This window comes from Setaria italica, chromosome IX (genome assembly GCF_000263155.2).
Source record: "Setaria italica strain Yugu1 chromosome IX, Setaria_italica_v2.0, whole genome shotgun sequence".
NCBI lineage: Eukaryota > Viridiplantae > Streptophyta > Magnoliopsida > Poales > Poaceae > Setaria > Setaria italica.
In genome coordinates, this window is record NC_028458.1 from 55576903 (window position 1) to 55589356 (window position 12454).

Consider the following 12454-nt stretch of genomic DNA (forward strand, 5'->3'; position numbering starts at 1 on the left):
AACCGTGAGTCACGCCCACGATGTCGCGCTGGCTTTTGGGGGTGTTTGGAACAGAAAGAAACGGGGCCAACTGGCCAAGGAAACGTACGCTTCATCGAAGTCCTTTATCAGAAAAGAAAAGACATCACAATCTCGGACTTGTTTTTACTTGCTCCGGGAATTATCAACGCGCTGCACTATTGTTTGGTTTGATCTGAGCATTATCGACACACTGCACTGTTGGCACCGCAGCACTGTCCTCTAGAAAAAGGCACTTCAGTGTCGCCGTCATCCGAAAAGGAAATCCCATAGGAAAGAGCATTTCCCATTAAGATCACCCCATCAGAATTGTATTGCATAATTAGTGACACAACAATGATTCAGGTTTACATAACATAACGGATTTAATAAGCATCGAGTCCACGGATCTCCAGTCTACAAATTGGTCTACCCTGCAATACATTCGCACCAAAAACACATGGCACAACGCTCATCTTGAGCACACAAGCATAAACTTGGGGCAGTAGTTCACCTTAGAGGCCGAGCAGAACAAAATAGAGGGCGCTATGAAACTGAGGGTGGTAGAGGCGTACTATATATAGTTAGCTATCACTAGAGCTCAACTTGATGGAGAACCACCCGGATGAGTTCATCAGTGTTAGTGTGGAGAATAGTTTCAGGAGTTGTTGATGGGCACGTGCAGACGAATAACCCCTCTTACGATGGGGCCGCTGCGCTGGGGGGCTTGGCCTGAGGTAGGAGATCCTCAGGTTATCTTCTCCAAGCTCAAGAGGAGAGCAGTATGTGCAAGGATCGGGGTGGTTGAACTGAGGAATTCTTCCATGACCTCGTAGTTCCTTTCCCTAGCATGACTGGCGTTGGTTCCACTCTCCATGGCTTTGCCCTGCAAAAACAAGATCAATGTCTACTGGCCTAGTGCTTGGGTGAAAGACTACACGACACTTAGTTAAGAAACAAAACTAAAGACTGCATTGCAACAATTAAATCTTATATTGACTAAAGACTGCATTGCAACAATTAAATCTTATATTGACTAAAGACTGCACTGCAACAATTAAATCTTATGCAACATATAGGGTCAATGCCGGCAAACAAGGAACTGTCAGTATAGTCAATAATGATGCACAGGTAACCTTATCAAACTTTAGCTTAAAGTTGAACTCTGGAGAGGCCTCTTCCAGAGAGTGGAGCCCAAATAATTAATTAACTACACAAACAAGCTGTAGGCAGCTCGCTTTCGAAATAAATTCTTCTACTGTTGATGTGTTGCAAAATTCTTAAATGGGTCCAGGAGAATAGAATAGCCTGCAGCATACTGGGTGGCTACTTAATTTCACTCTGGTCATTTCAACAGAGAACTTAAGTAGTACTTGCATTAATAAATATTTCACCAACTAAGGACTACCATGTACCATGTGATGGGTACAACATCACAATTCATTAGGGGAGGTAGGCCAGCAATGCAATCCTTCATCATTTAACCTAAGAACCCTTTCGCCAACTAATTACACACTGATAGAATACTTATCAATACTTGGATGAGATGTATTAGTAGTTGACTTTACTCTCAGAATCATATAAAAACAGTCAACATATAAACAAAATGAAAGGGAATTTCATCTAAAACATTATAATAGGCAGATACATATGAATATAGGCCATCAGCTGACTAGTCTATCAGCCTCACAAGGGAAAAAACAAGTACTGGGCAAAAATACAGAATTTTTCTTTCTTTATAATTCAAATTTTGTGGTCTGGTTATTTAATTTTGAAAAGTTTAGAAGGCATTGCCAGCACTACCGTTTAAGAGGTAGTTTGCTCAAACATTGCCTTTTAAGACGTGCAGTGATGCAAACAGATCAAGACATATCATGAGCACCACAACAAACGACATAAGCACAACAAAGACCGGTGTAACAGTTTGTGAGAATGAAGTTTAAAAAGTGTTGCTAGATGCCTAAAGAAAAAGATGTTAATAATATATTTTTAGATACCTTCAGCAATCCAAGAGGAACACGAGAAACAGTCCAGGATGCGAAGTCGGAAAACTGCATGATTCTCATTGTAAGAACCTACAAAGGGTACAAACATGACCTCAAATCAGCAGAAATGCACAACTACACACCAGCAGTGCTCTGAATGCATAATTTAGGAACAGCCTGCTTTCAAGAGTTCATGAATTTCAGAAGACACTCATAAATTAAAATGTACACAAATGTAAATCAGCAATGAATGTCCAATATTCAACTGCAAAGTGTGCGCATCTGATTTAAACCCCTAAGATGCCTCGTTTAACTTTGAGTGACAGTGGCAAAGCATGTTTTAGGTATCAACATTGTTGAAGGTATGCTTAGACAGGGAAAAGATCGACCACTGGATATGAATCCGACAAGGCAACAGCCAAAATATCAAGCACTGTCAAGCTAAGTAATGCTCGAGCGTGAGCTAGGACAGCCTTATTATAATCTGACAGAAATGTCTACAAATTGGAGTTTACCCATGTTGGAGTTACCTAAGTTCCGTGCCATAATACTATCAACTCTGATGTCAACTAACAAGGTTAGCTCAAAAGTAGGCCCACCAACAGGTGAAACGTAAGGTCAAGATAATTTGACAGTGGACACACCTCACCAGTTCTCCAGAGCATCCAGGTGTAGATTGGACATCTAGGAAAAACTCATCCACTGGAAAACCACCACTCACCATACCCAGTCAACTCACTGGTTACCATGATTTGATTTTGATAAACAGTCAGTGTAACTCTTACGGTTCAAAGATGTTGACATCTTACTAGATGCTACACAGCTGAAGCTCTCTTACTACCATCACTAGATTGACTAGACAGCATCCACCAAACCATCCAGAGAACTGCATATTCAGTTATCCTTGAACCAAACAAAATTGCTAATGGCCGGTATATGTATGCACTAGAAGGACAGAGTCCAATAGGCAATATAAGGCCATTGAGGCACAATTACAAGCTAGCTTACTTTGTGGTAACAGCAGAATATTCAACTAAAATGTCCAGCAACATCAGCAGTATCCCAACCAGGCAACCACAACACCCAAAAAATCAGAAAACTCAATTTGAGCAGCAAAATCCAATGGCAACAATATTCTATCGAAGTTCTCTTCGCAAAAAGAATCCAGATGAAGCTTACAGAAGTACCGACAGTGCAACACTAGAACGGCACTTAACCAACCTATACTTCCACCAGACCATACAGAGCAGCATACATCTAAACAATCCCCCTCAGAATAAGGTGTCGCACAGGGGAAGCATTGACATCTAAACAATGGTTACTGAATACAGAGCAGCACATTCCAATCGGAAGCAACGCAAAACCCACCAAATACAAGGCCCCGAAACAAAAGTAAGCATACAAGAGCATTCGATTGGCGAGGCCATCACGACGCGCACTAGAACGAACGAGGAACGATGGGCCTACCTTCAAACCGCTCGCATCCTGGGGGCGCGATCGAGCCGCGCGCGATGGGGATCACGAGGCGCCGGACTTGATCGGAGCGCGGGGCGACAGGGCGCGCGCGCTCAGATCGATCCCGGACGACGACGCGCTAGCTACGGAGCGGGGGCGAGAGGCGCGTCCCAGCAGAAGCAGCAGGCGGCAGCATCTGAGCGGACAGCGACGGCGACCCCGACCGAAGCTGGGCGAGGCGAGCACGAAACCCTAACCCCCGCAGACCCACGGCCCCGAGGTCCCGCGGGGGAGGGGGGTGAAAAGGGGGGAGGGGCAGAGCCGCAGGGCAGAGCAGCGCTGGGACGAAACAAAGCTGGGTGATACACAAGTACCACCCGCCCCCTCCGGATTTCCCGCGCGAGCGCGGTGCGTTGAATTTACCCTCCTGCCCCTGCCCAAGACGACACGGCGCTCCTCCGCCGGTGGCCCACGCGGGGGAGGGCAGCAGGGTAACTTCCAGCCCGCCGTCTCGGCAGCCGGCGACCTTGCTTCCGTTTTACACTTGTGCCCCCCGCCCAGAAACCGATGGGGCCCGGAGCCCGAGGGCAGTAAAGGACTGCCACTGGCCCAGGCGGCAGGCGCGGAGAGCGCTCGCCCTCCCGGATCGACGAGAACCAGGCTGCCGCCGGTGAGAGGGGGAGGAGGTGAGTGACACGGATGCGGAGGAGTCGTAGAGATCGAGGCGGCGGGGGGTCTTGTCAGCGATTTGAGCTGGGGTTGTGGGGGATGAGCTGTGATGGATTGCGTGGAGAAGCGAAGGAGCTCAGGTTGACGTGGGCGAGAAGAGCTGCAGTGGCAGAGCAGAGTAGCTGAGTAGGCGAGCAGAGGATGCAGCAGCTGATGTGGCCTGCGAGTATCCTGACGGGATCGCGAGGACAGACTGGTAATGATGCCGTTTTGATCTCAGCATCCCGCTGCTTTCTGCAGCGTACATCAGGGAGCGTCAGAGGAACGTGTGGGTACATTGGCATTTCAGTGCGAGAGATGAACTGGGCCATGTTTAGTTACTCCCAACTCCCAACTTTGACACTATGCAAAAAGAAGATTCCCCATCACATCAAACTTGCGGTACATGCATGGAGTACTAAATGTAGATGAAATTAAAAACTAATTGCACAGTTTTGTTGTACTTTGCGAGACGAATCTTTTGAGCCTAATTAGTCAATATTTGGACAATAATTCACAAATACAAACGAAACGCTACAGTGTGCTACAGTGCTGTAACAGTAATTTGGCACCTCCCAAATTCCCCAACTAAACAAGGCCCTGATGATGATCGGATTAGATTGTGAATATTTTTGCTGGATTAGAAAATCCTAGTAGATGCCAAACGAACCTCCTTCAAGAAGCCTGAAACCAGTCATCGCAAGGGCACTAGAAACACAGGGCGGGATTGGTTTGCTGCTCAGCCCAGCCTGGCTCGTATCTATGAGCCAAGCTCCCCGATAGCCAGGCTCATCAGATGCAATAGCGGGTTGATTGGTTGCATGTATTCATTTAATCAGATCACAAATAAAAATTGTTTGGTTGTCCATACGAGAACACGTTGCATGAGATGAACAATTACAAATAAGTACTATTATGATGCTTATTTTATTTGAGTTTACTTTAATAGTTCTTATTCTAACCATTAAGCCTTAATCATCTTTGATAAATACTAATACCATTTAATATAAGTTAATTACCTGCTTAACATCATCATAAGTGAAAATCACCCGCATCCACCGAGCCAGGTCCGCGGACTTCATTTACGTTTCCCGAGAGCCAAGCTGAGTGGTGCCTTTTGCATGCGCTGGGTAGGCTCACATGAGTGTGCAGGCAACCAAACTAGTGAAGATTGCATCCCAGCAGCCTAGCTGAACCTCAGGCAACCAATCAGCCCCATAGGTGTGGCTTTGCCGCGCCCTAATTTGAATGGACCAGCATTGTTTACTTCTTGATCTATTTGAGCCCCCTCTCAAGCTCTCAGACTTGAAATAAATCTTGGCAGCTTCGATATCACAAAGCAGTCTTGGAATAAATTCAATGTTTGAGTAAACACACATCATGCTTTTGAAATGGTCCTAGTACTTATCGTGCAAATTCATATGGATAGAAATATGGAGACTGGAATGATTCACAGGTGGTGCATAATTTCAGCTATTAGCAACTAGCTTATAATTATATATTCATTTTGAAAATACATCATGACATGTGCTACAAGTTTTCAGGAGCTGAGGTGTGCTTGAGTAACTGAGTTAACAAGGTCAAGCATGCTGGAAAATAGAGTATTATTATAATACTTTTATGGCAACAGAATTGGTAGAGAAAATGAGTAGTGCGTGCATCATCTATTTACGATAGCATGGGAGTCAGCTCATTACATTTCGTCGATCCATCGATTTAGTTTGATCAATCAAGTTGTTTACCAATTTCACTATACTTCAACTTTTTCTTCACAATTGACTTGACAACTCAATCTCCTTTGTGCTTCAAATTGTTGTTTCTTGGAAGGAGATCAGCTCACAAAAGTAGTAGTTTAAAACTGGTTGTTTAACTGGTAAAAGAATTGATAGAAAAAAATTGAGTAAATGAGTGCATGGCCCATTTTAGTTTGGTCGGGCAAGCTGTTTACCAATTTGATAATTTTTGTCATGGCAGAGGGAGGACAACTTTTTTTTCTAGGATAATTTTTGTTTGCTCCCACGATAACCACCATGAGACAGCAACCTGCATCTCCTAGACAGAATAGCTTCTCAGTTGATGGTGTCCGTTTTTTCAGCTAACGCAGACTCATTTATTGAACGTGGATGCCGTTATTTTTTACCACGGACTGTCCGTACCCTTACATCAGAGAAATTATGCTGGTAACCTTGTTCCTGGTGAAGAGGCGCTCGTCGATCGCTTCGTTCATCCGGGGACGAATTGGCCGTCGTGCAGGGGCTCACGCCGCGGGCCTGCGGACGCTCCTGCCCTCGTGGCCATATCTCAGGGCCCGATACACGGAGAAGTGGCAACAGCGCCGCTGGTTAGATGGATGTAGAGGCGCGGCCACATCTCGTGCTCGCCGTCGACAGACGCCGGGCTAACCGGAGCACGCAGGGGATGCGAACGCCTGCGGGAAGAACCGACGGGACGAACGGCGAGCTCTCACGAAGGGTCGTGAACCTTAGCGCGCGGGAGCCCCCGAGACCGACGGCCCGATGGAGATTTTGCTCGGGATCAAACGGTGCGAAAGCCAGGGGCGACGTGGCTTTATGATGGCTCGAGGAGAGCTCGATTCCTGACCGAGATTCGTAGATTAGAGATTCCGTGGGTCGGTGCTTCAGAAGATGAGAAGAAACAAGAGCAGGCAGGCCAAGCAATAAGCCGATAAGATGCCGTAGAAGTAAATAACTGGAGAAGACACAAGTGAGTTTTTCTTCTTCTTCTTGTTCAAAACGGACACAAACGAATGGATATGCGTGCATGGTGCATCTTTTATGTTGACAAGGACAGGAACGTAGACTCAGATTTTTATACACACCACAAGATTACAAGGACAAGAGGCGGCAACACGGTAAGGTCCATGCTCCATTGACACCCCATCACAATCCGAGGCCTCTCTGTATAAAAGCCGAAACCAAATGATCTGCAGCTCTGAACCATATATACTGACATGATGACCCGACCGTTTTCTCTGTTTAAATCTCAGGAAAAAAAACTGAAATTACATTCTCTATACTGTTGCTGTTGAGTGAAGGAAAGCCTGTGATACTGTTGCTGGAGAGTGAAGTCAGAAAGCCGGTGAAATAATATCTTCTTCTTTTCCTCTGAAATTCTGTTCCAACCACTCATCGCCAGCCCTTTATGCCAGTCGTGCAAACAACTTGCACTTTGTCAGTGCCCAGGTAGTAAAAAATTGCTTGTATTCATATTCATATTTACATTCCCCAAAGCCTTGCGCCCACTCCCACTGCACCATCCATCAGGTTGTTGCTGAAACCGAATGCCCGGCCAATATGCTCCAAAACTGCAGAAAACAGTATTGGTTCTGCATGTTAGAAAGTTATTGATAATATTCTTGTACAAATTAGTATTACCAGATTTACCAAATAAAAATGTACCCGGAACAAGAGCTGCAGAACGTAAATTTGAGGTACTAATCTTGACTGGTTAAAGAGCACTACAAACTACTGACGGAGTGACGGTGCAACATTTCAAATATGAACCTTGATTAGAGCTTGTGAAGTTGTGAATCAACAGCTTAAAGTCCAGCACAGATATGCAGAACCATCATCCATATGGATGGAGCTAAAGAAAGTAAATGCCCTAAATGCAGAATGAAATACAACACTAATTTTCCAGATTTCGATAAAAAGAGGTTTGATCAAGACAAAAGGCAGTTATTATTTGAATTCAAAAGGCATAAGGAAGTGTAAAATCTTTGTGCCAGGTTCAGCATGACTACACAAGAGCTGCCTCTCCAATCAAACCAATCTCATAAAACTAAATTAAATTTTCTCAAATTACATGCTAAATGGATGCTATAACCTGTGATGTTTAGCAACAAAACAATGGATATTCAGCTGTACAGTGGCAGAGCTTAATGGAGATCAAAGAGGGCTATGGTCACCCCTAAACTAGATAAATTCTTAATGAAGCACTGAATTTCACTGCTTAAATGGAAAGAGAAACACTAACCTGACCCCCTCTCTTTCCATTTCAGTGATATTGGGCCCCTCTTCTTTTGTATCCAAGCTCCGCCACTGCAGCTGTAGAACTCTGAGCCAAATAGATGGACCCACAGGAAAGGAAAATAGCAGTGTAAAGCAAGAAATATTTAATGAATAAGGCAGTTAGTATGATGCTGCAAGCAACAAAAAAAGATAAAAATCAAGAGTCAAAGTCCACCAAGTTTCCAGATTGCACTCCTCTATAGCTAGGCATCAGATAATGGCTCCTTCACATTGCCCAACCAGAAAATACAAGCATATGATGCCTTGCTGCTTAGAATAGAACGACATGCTAAAATCATCATTACTTGGCGATTTGCAGACGAGAACAGCTCTCCAGCTCTCACTGATCAGATGTATAGCACCACTAACTCCTTTAATATTATGAAACAAACACGTGCAAGTCTGAAAGATAGAATGCAAATGCACTTTAGCCATGCATCGGTCATTTTTTATGTTCATACTTTATTTACTTCTGACTTCACCATTTATTGAATTTGAGAGCAATAACAACAAATCATTTTTACCTTTCTAGTGCCAAGCAAGTTGCGGTAGGCTAGAGCTGAAACCCAACATGAGCCACCAACAAGAACGGAACATAAATTTATCGAATATAATCCAAATAACAATTATCTCACAACGGGCAGAACTTAGAAAGACACTGCAATGTTCGATATTATCATCAATACTGAATCTTTTCTGGAAGTCATGCAATCTGAAGCAGTTCAATTTTAGCAAAAGCAAGATGTTGTGAGAGCATGTACATTGTATTCTGATACGTAGAAACCGGGAACATATAAGTAATATCACTCACCTGCACAAATCTAGCAGGATTCGCACCCATGTGAAAATGATTTCCATGAATTCACTGTGCATCAGCCAATCAAGTATCAACATTTTTTCACAAGAACGGTATGCACCGTCTCTGTGTAAACAGTTCAGTAGACAGATCATCACAATTGTGTATCTACATCTAAGATTTCAACCATTTGAAAATCAGTTCTGAAGTCGCTTTCGTGTACTCCCTTTTCTACTCTTACAATTGTCCAAGTAGTGTAGAGCCTTCTTTGGCAGTTTAGCAGTTGACTGAAGTTGAATGAGAGAACTGTATGTCACGTAATCAAGCAAAATGCCATACCCCATGCCATCAGCTCTCTCACAGAAAAAAAAAGCCTTCTCTGAGCATCTTCTTCTTTAGGCAGCATATAAAAAAGCCTTCTCTGTAAGAACTATGCATCCTTTCTTCCCGAATGCATCAATAGTAGAAAAGCATTTGGAACTCATCTGCTGATGGAAGCTGTCAAACCAATGCCATGCTTGCTCAAGCATCCCAGCATTTACATACATCCTTGTCAAAGCGGATTGTGTGTATTCATCTATCACAAAGCCCCTCTCATCCATTTCCTATAGAAGGGCTTCCGCTTTAGTGACCATGCCCCTGAATCCCTGATAGAGTATCCATATAAGAGTGTTTGTGGCAGCTCACAACATCTGGTATCAAATTTTCTGGCTTCATCTTCCAGAAGTAGTACTCTGCAACATCAGTTTCGTTCCTTTCTCTATACAGTGTATCAGTATATTGTACATCCTAGTGTCAGGAAAGCACTGGGATTCCTCCGTCATCCTCACCAAAGAAGCAACTTGCTCCATTCTATGGTGTTTACCCCAAACATGAATCACTGTGTTGAATGTAACAACACGCAACACCTTCTATCAACATTGGGTTGAATGTATCTGATACTTTCTCAAGTTGACCAGCTTTTCCATGAGTATCAACTATCAATCTAGGTGCTTTAAGTGCACAAACTGTAGCAAGGGCGTCCCTCCATCCTTCTACTTGAATCCGAGGACCTGCAGCACAATACTCACAGTGACCTCATGAGGCATCAAACCCCGCTTGCGCATGTCCCTGAGCCACAAATAAAGTCGCCCGTTCTCTTTCCCCTTTGCAACACACATCGATCAGTATTCCATACCTTGAGTTATCTCATTATCTGGCACCACACTGCAAGAATGCATCTCATGCCACAGCCTAAGAACAAGGTCCCATTTCCTTGCCCAGCCGACTCTACAGAGCACAACATTGTAGTGAATCACATTGAGTTCATTGCCTCTCTTCATGTGAAACCAGTCAAAGATCTCGACTGCCTGTCTCCAATCTTTCTGCTCCTTGAGGATGATCGGACTCACCCGGTTGCTCAGTGTATCCTTCCACAGCCAGAGTGCTTCCCCAACATCGTGGGCATGCTCCAGTGCCTCCGGCATTGTCAGAAGCGACCCACCGTAATGGACCCGGTTGCCTTTGCTATTCCCTTTAGTAGTCTGTCTAGCCGTGCATGGAACAGCCAATTCCAGGGAAATTTCAGAGGTTCTAGCTGGTGCAGAGACTGGCGTTCGCCGAAGCTGTAACTGTAAGGTTCTGTAATGGAGTCAGCGGCCGCGCAGGATTTTGGAGGAAGCAATCGCACGGGATCATCGCCCTGCCGTTATCTACCCTGGAAACGAGTGCAATGACGGTGTTGTTAATCATTTTGGAACAATGGGAACCGATTTCACCTTTCAACGCCGAACTGAAAAACTATGGGCCCGAACATGAAACCTAAACTTTCGGTTCGAAACATTCGATTCACATTCTAAGCTTTGAACTCACACTCACCAGTCGGCGCAGGTTCACGTTCACGGCCGAGACGGCGGGCGGGCGGTGAGAAGTTCGGACCGCGGGGTCGGTGGCCTCTTGCCCCTCCCGCGGGTGGCGTAACCGGCGACGCGCAGCTGCCGACTGCCGCTACAGCTTCGGTGGTGAAGGGAAGTGCGGGTGCGGCCCCGCCGGACGGGACAGGATTCGGGGTGCGTGCGTGATGGTGGGCCGGCGCGGCGGGGGTAGCAGGAGGGAGGTGGGCAGGAAGGCCGGTGGGGGGGCAAATGACGCAGTTGCGGCCAGCCCGCCATTGCTGCTGCCTGCTGGATTGGCGGAGAAGGCGGTGTGTTTTTTTTAAAAAAAAAGGAAGGTAGGAATTTTATTAATTTGGAATGGCAACATTTACATCCAAGAAGACACGAGGATACCCAAGCCAAACATGATGGCCAGGTCCTAGAGTACAAGCATGTTTTGCAAGATAATGAGCCTCCCGATTAGATTCCCTACCTTCATGTGCAAAACGCACGTAATCAAAAGATCTAGACCTCCCATTTATGCTCTGAATGATCATCATATAAGAGCATCGAGACATTTCTTTAATATTCTTAATGACATTTAGAGGGTGTTTGGATACTAAATGCTAAACTTTAGCAATGTCACATCGGATGTTCGGATGTTAGGAGGACTAAACATTAGTTAATTATAAAATTAATTGCAGAACTCCTGTGCTAATTCGCGAGATGAATCTATTAAGCCTAATTAATCCATCATTACCAAATGGTTATTGTAGCACCACATTGTCAAATCATGAACTAATTAGGCTTAATAGATTCGTCTCACGAATTACACTCCATCTGTGCAATTAGTTTTGTAATTAGCCTATATTTAATACTTCTAATTAGCATCCAAACATCCGATGTGACGGGTGTTAAATTTTAACACCCTATTGCCAAACAGCCCCTTAGACAATCTGAAGCCACCGTCATCTTCTTTATGCCACAGTCTTCGGCAAGAGGTAGTGCCTCTTCACATGCCATTGATTCTAAGGTTTCAGGCTCAATTATATTTGGTATCACCAGAGCACTTGCAGCAATAAAACCTCCTTGATCATCTCGGCATATAACCCCAACAGCTCCTTTGTAAGCAGCCTTGGCAACTGTATTAATCTTGCATTGACCACTTCCAGGTGGTATCCAGTGCCTATTTTTTTATTTTAGTTGTGGCTGGCACATCTCTTTCATCTGAAACTCCTAGGAAGCTCCAATTCATCTATCAGCCTATTAATTGTTGCTATTATAGATAAAGGGCTTTGAAATATTTCATCATAGTTTGCTTTTCTCCTTGCCTGCACAATAGACCAACAGGCAACAAGAATACGCATACCATCAGCTTGTGAAATATTGCTCACATAAAGGATACCCAATGCATTGGGTCAGGAATACATAGAGTAGCAATTAATTCTGTTACCTCTTCATCTAGTTGGGCCCAAACACATCTGGACATTGTACAGTATAGTAAAGCATGGTCCCATGTGTCCTCGTCGGCACCACAAAGTTTGCATTCAGCTGTGTCAACCATATTTCTGCTTTTTAACACACTACCAGTGGGAATTGAATTCAGTGCAAGTCGCCAGCAAAAGATTT

The 12454-nt window shown here is 44.6% G+C and overlaps 2 long non-coding RNA genes across 2 annotated transcripts; both read right to left on the reverse strand.

The window, feature by feature from the left end:
* Window positions 1–261: 261 nt before the first annotated feature.
* LOC101755826 lies at window positions 262–4336 on the reverse strand. The gene is made up of 3 exons (XR_215981.4): window positions 3450–4336; window positions 1995–2072; window positions 262–883 (listed from the first exon to the last, which is right to left on the reverse strand). It is a non-coding gene; the product is annotated as an uncharacterized LOC101755826 (long non-coding RNA).
* Window positions 4337–6855: 2519 nt separating this feature from the next.
* Window positions 6856–11131, reverse strand: LOC111255785. The gene is made up of 3 exons (XR_002675740.1): window positions 10830–11131; window positions 8142–10668; window positions 6856–7470 (listed from the first exon to the last, which is right to left on the reverse strand). It is a non-coding gene; the product is annotated as an uncharacterized LOC111255785 (long non-coding RNA).
* Window positions 11132–12454: the final 1323 nt, after the last annotated feature.